This window comes from Eulemur rufifrons, chromosome 16, assembly GCF_041146395.1.
Source record: "Eulemur rufifrons isolate Redbay chromosome 16, OSU_ERuf_1, whole genome shotgun sequence".
Lineage (NCBI taxonomy): Eukaryota > Metazoa > Chordata > Mammalia > Primates > Lemuridae > Eulemur > Eulemur rufifrons.
In genome coordinates this window covers 26,128,535-26,141,353 of record NC_090998.1, presented here as the reverse complement: position 1 = coordinate 26,141,353, position 12,819 = coordinate 26,128,535, and the positions used below count along the sequence as shown (strand labels likewise).

Here is a 12,819-nt window from a genome sequence, read left to right as displayed (position 1 = left end):
TGACCTCCTTGCTCCTTTTCAGTGCTAAAACACACACACCACACACACACACAAGTTCTACATGGTTATTTTTAAAAGAACTTAGAGTTCGTTAGAGATTTACAGAAATAAGCTCTGTAGTGTTCAAAAGGACATTTAAGTGAACAGTTTCTTTATCCTAATCCTGACACACTGACTCGTATATAGAGTTTGGGAGAAAAATTAATTTACATAATGTTATAGAGGCATTCTAAGGAGGAAAAGGATTTAGTCCCCTTGTCTTTCAAGTTCAAAGTAATTAAAACATATTAGTTGACCTGAGGTGGCCCTGAAGAAGGTCAAGTCGGAACACAGATGAGATTATAAAGGAAGAATTCACCTGAGACAGATTCCACCATAATGACGTATCCTCAAATAGGCCGAGTCTCCATGGTCTAGGAAGTAAGCAGCTGCTCCAAACAGCCTCCCTGACCCAGCCATTGTAGAATGGACTTGTTTGGGGAGGTGGCTGTGCTGGTGAATCCACAGAGCCCAGGACAATTTTGGTTCAGGATACCCTTAACTTAATGAATCACAGAGAATACTATAAGGAACTGCTACATTCTGAGCAAAGATCTATTTCAGACCTGAGCAAGAGTCTGCTATCAAGCCATATTTCCAAGGGCAGCCAAGGTTAGAAGAGATACCACACCAAACTGTGGCTTTAGCATTCACAATTGCAGCAAGTAGGTGCCAAGGACTATCTGGGCTTGTGGTTGCAGACTTAGTACTGCTAGGATTTTAGGAGGAGGCAACAACACGCTTTGGCTTTATCAATGGGACCAGCAACAAGTCTGGGAGGCAGGGGGTGGGACGGGGGGACATCTCTTTAAGTATTGGTTTTAGTGGGATCTCTGGTCTCTGGCTTTAGTAACAGCAATCGCAGTAGGGCAGGACGTCTGGAGAAAATAGTTTGGGCAGTGAATATGGATTCCTCCATCCTCAAAGTGTCTCATCTTCCTTCCATCCCATCTGATGAGGGGCCAGCATCAGGGCTGGCTCTTTGGATATGAGTAAGCATCCAAGGAGATTGTTGGGGGTGAGAGGAAGGAGGGTGGAGAAGACTGGACTTCTTGGGACACCACTGTCCAATGACATTGTGTATAATCCAGCCTGTTAAAGCAGGTTGCACCAGTTCAGAAGTTTTACTTAAGGCCATGATATTTAAATTCAACAGCTTCTTATTTCTCCTAATTTAAAACCTGAATAACATGCCCCAGCTTTTTCTGTAAGTTGGTACCTCTTCGAGAGCTTTCTTCCTGTCTTATAAATGGTTTCAATGAATTTCATCATGCAACAGGATTCCAGTCCAGAAAAGGCTTTCTTTCTGCATTCAGCACTGTCCATATTAGTAAAGGGAATTCTTCTTTAAAGTAACAAGCATTCAGTACAGCTCCTAGCTCCTTGAATTCACAGATGGAGCATAATGTGCTTTCCAGGGACATTTTCCAAAGACAGACCTGTGGTGGATATTATACATCCTAAGATGAATGAGACCTTTTTCTCATAGCTATTTTTTTCTTTCCTTAATGAAATAGTGCCTTTTGCAACATTTTTAAAATAAAATATCACATCTGTGTTTTCCCCTTATAGGTGATAAAATGGACCATTTGCCTTGTTTAGGATTAATTTTATACAAGTTTTTCAAGCCTTAGTGGAGGACAATCATGTATTTGAAAGCCTGTGACATTCTTCTTTGTCTCATTTCCAAACCAAAATAATGCATTTTCCCCCATAGGAGTATTCTTTACATTAGGTGCAATGATAGTGTAGGAACATCTTTTTCCCCTCCTCAACAACCAGTTTCTTGAAGACAGGGACCATATCTTATTCATCTTTATAGCTCCAGTATATAGCATAGAGCAGCTATTTTTAAAAATACCTTGTTGAATTTAATAGAACATATATAATATTCAAAAATACAGAATTAGTTTTAAATCTCAGGGATCACCCATTTGGTTAGGAATTTCTGCATTGAGGACCTAGTAAGATTTAGAATATAAAGATTTTATTTGGATAATGTAGAACCAATGCGTCACCTTGTTGGTTTATTATCTGTTGAATTGGGAAAATCATCATCATCACATTGAGCCTTAGTTACCTACCTAAAAAATGAGGATAGTATTTGCCTCACCTGTCACTTAGGGTACCTGTGTAGATTGAAAACATATTTTAATATATGTGAAGGCATTTTATAAATAGTACCATGCTATTTTTAATTATTAGAATTACTTTAATTTTTCTCATATATATTTATAAGGCTACATGTGACTACTTCATTATTTTATTCTTTAAAATGCATAAAGGCTAAAGGCCAAAAGAGAAATGCAAATTTATATTATATAGTCTTACCCATTTGATGCTAATATGTTATCTGTTATGTAAAAAACGTTTAATTTAAAGGAATAGCCGGAAGAAACAGGAGTGTGGCCAGAGCATGGGGAAGCAAAAGAAAACAAGGAAGTATGTGACCATGAAGTGAATGCTTAGTCTCAGAGATCAGAGGCTTAAAGAAAAAGATAGATTAAAACCTTAAAAGAAAGAAAAGAAGGATCCCAGGGCGCTGAAGGAAAGAGAAGTCCCCCAACACCCTTCCTGCTTATTCTTCCAATAAAATACACAGCTGGGCCCACCTTACCACATCTTGGTTGATACCAACTTTATCAATTTTTCCATTAAAGCCAAACTGGACTTAGTACAGTCAATGATGGACTGTCTGTATGCCAAGTGTATTCCTTGTATAACTGACTGTATAATGGCTGAAATTGAGAAATTGGGGCAGAAGTATCGAGTGGCCCTCAGGATTGCCAAGGAGCCAAGATTTGAACGATTACTATGCACACACAAAGGAACCTATGCAGATGACTGCTTAGTACCAAGAGTAACTCAGCACAAGTGTTAACATTGTGGCCACAGTTGACCGAGACCTTAAACGAAGAATCCGGAAAATCCGTGGAGTTCCTATCATGTACATTTCTAACCATAGATACAATATCGAACGGATACCCAATGATTATGGAGCCCCTCGGTTCTAATTCTTACAAGACAGTGTTCCTCTGCCTTTCTTCAACCACCTTTCTCTGTTAGCAGTTTGTTAAACACGCAGGGCAATGAATTATTATTCTGTTTACCGATTTGCTCTATTATGAGCTGAATATGGTTAAATACACCCACTTTTGGATACTATTTTGAAAATGATATTTTGTCTCATTTAAAATTTTAAATGATGGCCAGAGGGTACAAAATCTCAGGCAGGAAGAATGTTTTATTCTTTTTTTGAGTTCCGCTGTACAGCATGGTAAATAATACTAGAGTATTATACATTTCAAAATTGCTAAAACAATAAATTTCAAATATTCTTACCACAAAGATGTTAAGTATTTGAGATGATGGATATGTTAACCATGTTTGATTTAATTATTCCACCTTGTATTCATGGATGATAACATCACTTTGTACCCCATAAATTTATACAATTATAAATTGTTTATTTACAATAAAAAAATAAAGTAATAATATCAAAAATTTCTGATAAAAGGGTTGCAATCTATGAGCAATATTTCACAGCTTTAGTCATAGCTCAGCTGTTGTCTAAAAGTTGCCACATGGGAATTTATTCTTTTCAATTGCCAACATTGCAGAATTACAAAATCAGAGACCTCAGAATGTCATCCAAAATCAGCCTTCTCCTTCTCAATAGGGCTATATGACCATAATATGGTGGCCTGTCTTTTTACAAATAGTCCCCACAGAGGGGGCCTTTATGGCCTTACTCATAGAATCTAGTATTTGCTCCAACTCTTGGAGTTGGAAAGTTCTTCACTTGTAGTCCAAACCCCTAATATGAAGTCCATTTCTTCTTGTTCTAACCTCAGCTAAGACACTAGGGAGTTGCTTAATATTCTCTCTTAAATCATCTTTTGTATACCAGAAGAGAGTTAGGTAACTGATCCAAACTTTATAATCTGAAATAAAAAAACAATAGTTTGATCCTCTTAAATTAAGCCTTTGAAAAAAATCTCATTTTATTTACTTTCTTCTCAATTCCTTCTATTTCTTCTAGAACTGTTAGAAAGTATGGAATTTGAAATGGGACATAATACAATTACAATCATCATACCATGTTTCAGTGACAGGAAAATAGCAATGGAGAAGGCAACAGTCTTCTAGTCTCAGCTCTGCTCCACACCTGCTGTTTCCCCCCAGACAAACCATTTTACCTCTTTGGAACTCAATTTTTTTAAATGTGAAAGATGTTATTGTATTGAATTCCTCCCGATGTTATTGTTCAGTGATGGCCTGACCTGAGGGTAGATAGATTAAAAAATATGTGGATATCTTTTAAAACTCCAAGATCTTGAAACATCCTTCCACAGACACTCAGATTACTCTAGATGAATTATTTGCTCTCTAAATAACGCAATGGATGAATAAATAGGTTGATAGGTAGGTAGATAGATTGATGATAGGTAGATGGATAGATAAATAAATAGATAATAGAGTATTTTGAAAGTTTCCAAGATATTAAAAAAAGAGAGGAGGAAAATATCCCTGGTGAGTATGGTGTGTCCTGGCAACTATAATAGTTTGGTGACTATATAAGTATTATTTTCAAAATTATGTAAAGGCACCTGTTTAATAGTCAAACATTAGCTTTTGATGACACGTTTGAGGTTACAGGACTATTCTTACTGGAGAAGATGTGAATTCATAAGGAACAACTAAAATGAAGTTTTAAAATACACATGCTTATGTAGAGAGGTTGATGTCCAGAAAGAGAAGAAAAAAAAACATGTATGTTCTGATTTACATCTACTTCTAATTTACTGAACTCAGCTAACCATGAGAAGTGATAGTTGTTTCTCCCACAATTAAAATAATATGTTCTTTAGACTACTCACCATCTGCTTTTGGTAATTTGATAGCAAATTTTGGTTGGTATAATATGCAAATAATAGCTTTTAAAGAAAGGAATGGCTTTAGTGATTAGAACATAAGACAAATGGAACTCTCTAAGACATTCTGGAGGAGCGAGGGAAGTCTCAGACACAATTCCTTAAGACAAGTCTCCACTGCCTCTAGAGTAAAGTTCAAAACCCTCAAAATGGTGCACTTGACCATGCTTCACTTCCTTCTCATCATCAATTTTTTAAACTTGTTTCTGCAATACCCCATGGATGTCATTGCTCTAAGCCTTTGTACCCTTTGTTCCCTCATATTTCAATGCTCCCCCAACCCATTTTATATCGTGCTGCACTGCTTCCTGGTCCAGCAGAACTGAGATCTGGCAACACCACATTCACTTGTCCATCTATTCACTCAACATATCATGTTTTTCAAGCACTTGTTATTCCCAAACAAGAATGCAAAGGTGAGTTAGACAGATCCTTTGCCCTCAGTCATTTTACAATATAGGAGATAGATAGAGACATGTACATCAATACATTCAATAAAATGTTACAGGGACTGAGATGAGATGAAGATAAAATGTGAGCCAAAAGGAGAAAGTGAATGACTCCATCTGAGAGATCAAAAAGAGAGAAAAGATGAAAAAATGAGGAGCTGTTGTATCCAAAAATGAATGTGTTTACTACACAAACTTTGGGGGAGGTAGGTGAGAATTTAAGGCAGAAAATACATTAGGAGCATTAAGAGCAAAGACACAGAGGTAGAAAACAGCTTAGTAAGAAGATTGATGTGGTGACAGTGTCTATTGTGATGGAATGCAGTAAGTTACGTATCTGGAGGATGTTGGGAAGCCGAAGGAAGGAGCTGAATTTTTGTCCTCCAGTCATGGAGATCAATAAGTTGAATAGACTTTTGTTTTAGAAGCATTGTGGCCGCCGCAGGTTGGAGTATGTATTAAAGAGACAAAAAATCAGATACAAAAAGAATAATTAATAGACTATTATAATTATCCATATGAGTATGGTAAAGGCCTGATGAGTACAAAAACTGTGGGGATTCAAAAGAGGGGAAAGATTTGAGAGTTATAAGGAAGTATTATCTTAGGTCTTGACCACTGGAGGATGTGAAAATTTATGTGAAACTTAGGTGTGTGGCTCAAGTACTTGGACTGATGGTCTCACCATTCACTGAATTAGATAATGCATACACCGTAAGTTTAGTGTGAGAAGTCAGTATCTTTAGTTTGGGATATGTTGGGGTGTGACTTTGGCACATTAAGCTGGACATTCCAACTATAGATACTGTCTAGAGCTCAGAAGAGTGATTTCTTCCAGAAATAAAGTATTGAGAGTTGACAGCATATATGAAGGGTTTTATGTCATAGCAGTAGATGATATAAAATAAGAATAGAAGACAGTCTAGCCAGAGTCCTGGACAACACAATTATTTAGCAGGGAGAGAAAGGAAAGCCATTAGGTGACACTGAAAAAAGTACTAAAGGAGGAGGACAAAGTGGAAGAGTGTCTCATTAGCCATGGGAGAAAAATCCTTCAAGAAAACTCATGATTACTAAAAATGTGAATGAAAGAGGGGACATGACTACTGAATTTATAGAAATATGGAGTATAATGAACAACTGTATGTCAAGACATTAGATATTCTAGATAAAATGGATGAAGCTGTTGTTTTTAAAACTCTAAAAAATGACTCAAGGAGAAACAGAAAATCTGAATAGGCCCATAAGTAAACAGATTGAGTTATTAATAATAATAATAAAAAAAACCTCTCCACAAAGAAAAGCTCAGGATCAGATGATTTCACTGGTGAATTCTACTACATGTTTTAAGAAGAATTAACGGCATATAAAAAGAATTACACACCATGAACAAATGAGATTACACTTAGGAATGCAAGGTTAGTTCAACATATGAAAAGCAATCAATGCATTACGCCACGTTAAGGTAAAGGATGAACACCACATGGGCATCTCAATGGATACAGAAAAGGCATTTGACAAAATCTAACACTCCTTCATGATACAAACACACAACAAACCAAGAATAGAAGGAAACACTTTCAACCTGACAAAAGTCATTTATGAAAAACCCACAGCTAACATCATACTTGAAAGTAAAGACTGAAAGCCTCAGAAGCAAGACAAGGATGTTGTTCTCACCACTCTTTTCAGTATTAAATAGGAGGTTCTAGCCAGGGCAATTAGGCAATAAAAAGAAATAAAAGGCATCAAGATTGGAAAGGCAAGAATAGAACTATCTCTATTTTAGGATGACATTATTTGTGCATGTATATATATAGTGTATGTATATATTAATTCATTGTTTATGGTTGAGTAATACTCCATGATATACACATACCACATTTTATTAATCCACTCATGAATTGATGGGCACTTGGGTTGATTCCACATCTTTGTGATTGTGAATTGTACTTTAATAAATATTCTAGTACAAATGTCTTTTTGATAAAATGACTTTTTTCTCTTCTGGGTAAATATCCAGTAATGGGATTGCTGGATTCAATGGTAGGTCTACTTTTAGTTATTTGAGGAATTTCCGTACTATTTTCCATAGAGGTTACACTAGTTTGCAGACCCACCAACAGTGTATAAGTGTCCTTTCTCTCCGCATCCATGCCAGCATCTATTGTTTTGGGACTTTTTGATAAAAGCTATTCTCACTGGGGTTAGGTGATATCTTATTGTGGGTTTGATTTGCATTTCTCTGATGATTAGTGATATAGAGCATTTTTCATATGTTTATTGGCCATTGGTCTATATTCTCTGGAAAAGCTTCTGTTCATATTTTTGCCCACTTTTCAATGGGGTTGTTTGATTTTTTTCTAGCTGATTTGCTACAGTTCTTTGTAGATTCTGGTTATTAGTATTTTCTTGTATATATAGCATGTGAATATTTTCTCCCATTCTGTATGCTGTCTATTTGTTCTTTGATTGTTTCCATGGCTGTGCAGAAGCTATTTAATTTAATCAAGTCTTTTATTTATTTTTGTTGTTGCTGTGATTATCCTGGGGGTCTTCTTCACAAATTATTTGCCTAGGCTGATATCTAGAAGAATTTTTCCAACATTTTATTCTAGAATTCTTATGTTTTTATGTCTTAGATTAAAGTCTGTTATTCACTTTGAATTAATTTTTGTGACTGGAGAGAGATATGGATTCTATTTTAATCTTTTACATGTGGCTATGGAGTTTTCCCAGCACAATTTATTGAATAGAGATTCTTTTTCCCAGTGTATATTGTTGTCTGCTTTGTCAAAGATCAGATGGCAAAATGTGGATGGTTTTATATCTGGGTTCTCTGTTTTTGTTTCAATGGTCTATGTCTCTATTTTTGTGCCAGTACCATGCTGTTTTGGTTACTATAGCCTTGTAGTATAGCTTAAAGTCTCGTAACATGATGCCTCCAGATTTGTTCCTTTTTTTTTTTAAAGGTTGCTGTGGCTATTCAGGCTCTTTTTTTGGCTCTAAACAAAGCACAGAATTATTTTTTCTAGATCTGTAAAAAATGACATTGGTGTTTTGGTGGGGTTTGGGTTGAGTCTGTAAATCACTTTGGGTAGTACAAACATTTTAACAATGTTGATTTTGTGGATCCATGAGCATGATATGTTTTTCCATTAGTTTATATCATCTGCAATTTCCTTCCTCAGTGATTTGTAGTTTTCTTTGTAGAGATCTTTCACCTCCTTGGGTAAATATATTCCCAGGTATTTTATTTTCTTTGTAACTATTGTGAAAGATATTGAGTCTTTGATTTGATTCTAAGCTTGATTGTTGTTGGTGTGTAGGAATGTTACTGATTTGTGTATGTTGATTTTGTAGCCTGAGACATTGTTGAATTTATTTATCAATTCCAGGAGTCTTTTGGCAGAATCTTTGGGGTTTTCTAGATATAAGATCATATCATCAGCAAAGAGCAATAGTTTGACTTCCCCTTTCCCCATTTGGGTACTCTTAATTTTCTTCTCTTGCCTGATTGCTCTGGGTAGGATTTCCAGCACTAAGTTGAGTAAAAGCAGTAACAGTAGGCTTCCTTGTCTTGTTCCAGTTCTGAGTGGGAATACTTTTAACGTTTCCCCATTCAGTTTGATCTTGGCTGTAGGTTTATTGTATATGGCTTTTGTAATTTTCAGATGCATTTCATCTATCCTTTTTTTTAAGAGTTTTTTATCATAAAAGTGTGCTGAGTTTTGTCAAATGTTTTTTCGGCATCTATTGAGATGATCATATGATCTTTGTATTTGCTTCTATTTATGTGGTGAATCATATTTATGAATTTACATATGTTGACCCATCCTTGCATACCTGGGATGAAGACCATTTGGTTAGGGTGGATTGTTTTTTTGATATGTGGCTGAATTCAGTTTGCTAGAAATTTTATTGAGCATTTTTGCATCTGGATTCATAAGGGTTATTGTTCTATAGTTTCCTTTTTTTGTTTTGCCCTTTCCTGGCTTTAGTATCATGGTGATACCAGCTTCATAGAATGAGTTGGGGAGTATTCCTTTCTTCTCAATGTTTTGAAATAATTTCTGCAGTATGAGTACCAATTCTTCTTTGTAGGTGTAATAAAATTCAGCTCTGAAACTATGTGGTCCAGGAGTTTTTTTTGTTGTTGTTGTTGGAAGATTTTTTATTGCTGCCTCAATTTAGTTGTTTGTAATTGGTCTGATCAGAAGTTCTATTTCTTCCTGATTGAACCTTGGGAGGTTGTGTGCTTCCAGGAATTCATCCCTTTCCTCAATGCTTTTGAGTTTGTGTACATAGAGATTTTTATGGTATTCACAGATGATATTTTGTATTTTTGTGGTGTCAGTTGTAATATCTCCCTTTTCAATTCTGATTGAGCTTATTTGGGTCCTTTCTTTTCTATTTCTGGTTAATCTAGTGAGAGTTCTGTCAATATTGTGTATCTTCAAAGAATCAACTTTTGTTTCATTGATCTTCTTTATTATTTTTTGTTTTCAATTTCATTTGGTTCTGCTCTGACCTTAGTTATTTCTTTTCTTCTGCTGGGTTTGGGACTGTTTGCTCCTCCTTTTCTAGTTCCTTGAGACAACTCATTAGATTGTTGATTTGTGATCATCCTGTTTTTTTTGATGTAGCCATTGAAGGCTATGAATTTCCCCCTTAGGACTACTTTTGGTGAATCCCACGTATTTTGATAACTTGTGTCACCTTTGTCATTTAGTTCAAGGAATCTTTTTATTTCTACCTTAATTTTCTCCTTAACCCAATAATTGTTTAGCAGTAGGTTGTTTAATTTGCATGACTATGAGTAGAATTGAGTGTTTCTGTTAGAGTTGATTTCTAATTTCATTCCACTATAGTATGAGAATATACATGGTATAATTTCTATTTTTTAAAATTTATATGGCCATTACAACTTTCTTATAATTAATGTTTCATGTTACATATTTTTTCCATTTCTCTTTTAAGCTGTTTTCATCTATATATAAAGTTGGTTTCTTGTTGGCAACATATAATTGGGTCTTGCTTTTTTATTCAGTCTCACATCTTACCTATAGTTAGAATTTTTGTGGCTTATATTTAATATATTTATTGATATGATCAGATTTAAACTCACCATTTTGCTAGTTGATATTTACTTGTCCCAACTGTTCTTTTCCTCTCTTCTTCTTCATTCTTTCGGATTTATTGACTAATTTTTGCTATTCCATTTTATGTCCACTTTTGGCTTATAATCTATGCATCTTTGTGGTAATTTGTGTTGATTGCTCCACAGTTTAAAAAATGCATTTTAAAGCATCTCAGTGTGCCATCAACTAATATTATATTTTTCTTCATCTATAATGTAACAACCTTATAAATATAATTCCCTTTCCATCCTTTGTGCTATTTTGGGGCCACATAATTTACTGTTATCTATTAATACCACAATTCATTGTTTATATTTTTGCTTTAAACAGTCCATTTTATTTGAAAAGCTTTTTTTAAAGAGATAAAAATATTATTTTATATTTACTCATTATTGAATGTTTTCACTGCTCATTTTTATATAGATATAAATTTTCAGTTAGTGCCATTTTCTTCTGCCTGAAGTATAGTTGTTCCTCTGTATCCATGTGAGGTTGGTTTGAGGACCCCCTGAGAATACCAAAACCCATGTATGTTTAAGTTCTTTATATAAAATGGTTTAGTATTTACATATAATTTATGCACATTCTTTCATATATTTTAAATCATTTCTAGATTACTTATAATACCTAATACAAGTAATATTTGTTATGTAAATAGCTGTAATATTGAATTATTTAGAGAATAATGATAAGAAAATAGAAGTCTGTTCATGTTCAGTTATGAAGTAATCATCCTTTTTTGTTGTTGTTGAATATTTTTAATGTGATTGTTGGAATACATGAATGCAGAACCCATAGATACAGAGGACCAACTGTACTTTATTTAATATTTCTTATAGTGTAGGTCTACTGGGGATGATGTTCCCAATTTTTTTAATCTGAAAAATTATTTATTTCACCAATAAATTTTTAACTATTTTGTGACTGGATGTAGAATTCCAGGTTAGCTTTATTTTTATTATATAATTTTAAATATATAATTCTATTATTTTCTGTCTTGTATAGTTTCAAACAATAAATAAGCTATAATTCTTATTTTTGTTCATGTGTATTAATGTGCCTTTTATTGTGTCTTGTAGTTTTTAAATTTTTATCTTTATTAGTAGTTGTCCAATTTGTTGCTGAGAATCTTAGATGTTGAAGTTTATAATTTTCATCAAATTTGGGAAAATTTCAGCTATTGTTTCTTCAAATATTTTCTCTCTCTCTTCCCCTTTGATTTTCAATTACATGTATTATCTCCCACTTGATATTGTCCCATAGATTTCAGAGGTTCCATTAATATTTTTAGCCCTTTTTCCCCTTTTTGCTTCATTTTGAATAGTTTCTATGAATATATTTTAAGTTCATGGATCATTTTTTCACAATTCCTAACCTGCTTTTATTTCTTAAAGTACGTATTTTTAACTTGAGATATTGTATTTTTCATCACTAGAAGTTCCATTTGAACTTTTATTTTTTTTAACTTATTTTTTTTTATTCTTTTTCAGCATATTATGGAGGTACAAAAGTTTAGGTTATGTATATTGCCCTTGCCACTCCCCTGCCCCGAGTCAGAGCTTTAAAGGTGTCCATCCCCTAGACAGTGCGCATCACATTCATTATATGTATACACCCCTCCCCTCCCCCACCCACATCTGCCCGACACCCGATCAATGATATTCCTAAATGTGCTCTTAGATGATGATCAGTGAAACCAATTTGATGGTGAGTACATGTGGTGCTTATTTTTCCATTCTTGGGATAGTTCACTTAGTAGAATGGGTTCCAACTCTTTCCAGGAAAATACAAGAGGTGCTATATCACCATTGTTTCTTATAGTTGAGTAGTACTCCATGGTATACACAAATATTTTCTGTTTTTCCATTTATTATTTTATTGCTTTATTTTAAATTCTTTTTTTTAGTTTATAAACAATAAATTTATGAAAATAGGTAAAGGAGGGTACTTGGATGACCACATGACTTTCCTGTCAATCGTGTGGCCTATTTTAAATTCTTAAGCATTTAAAAATGCTTAGATTACTTAAAGTTCTTTTCTGCTAAATCTGTCATGTCTGTCATTTCTTGATATGTTTCTGTTGACTGGTTAGGTGTTATAGTGTTCTTATTTTTCTCCTGTTAATGTGTCACATTACTTTGCTTCTTTGTAGGTATAGTAATATTTATTAGATTGTGATTTTTATGTTTTCAAGAGCTAGATTTTATTGTATTTCTTTAAAGAGTGATGGCTTTTGTTCTAGCAAGTTAAGTTATT

At 34.3% G+C, this 12,819-nt stretch overlaps 1 pseudogene; it reads left to right on the top strand.

The window, feature by feature from the left end:
* Positions 1-2,455: 2,455 nt before the first annotated feature.
* Positions 2,456-3,133, top strand: LOC138397121 (rRNA-processing protein FCF1 homolog pseudogene; annotated as a pseudogene).
* Positions 3,134-12,819: the final 9,686 nt, after the last annotated feature.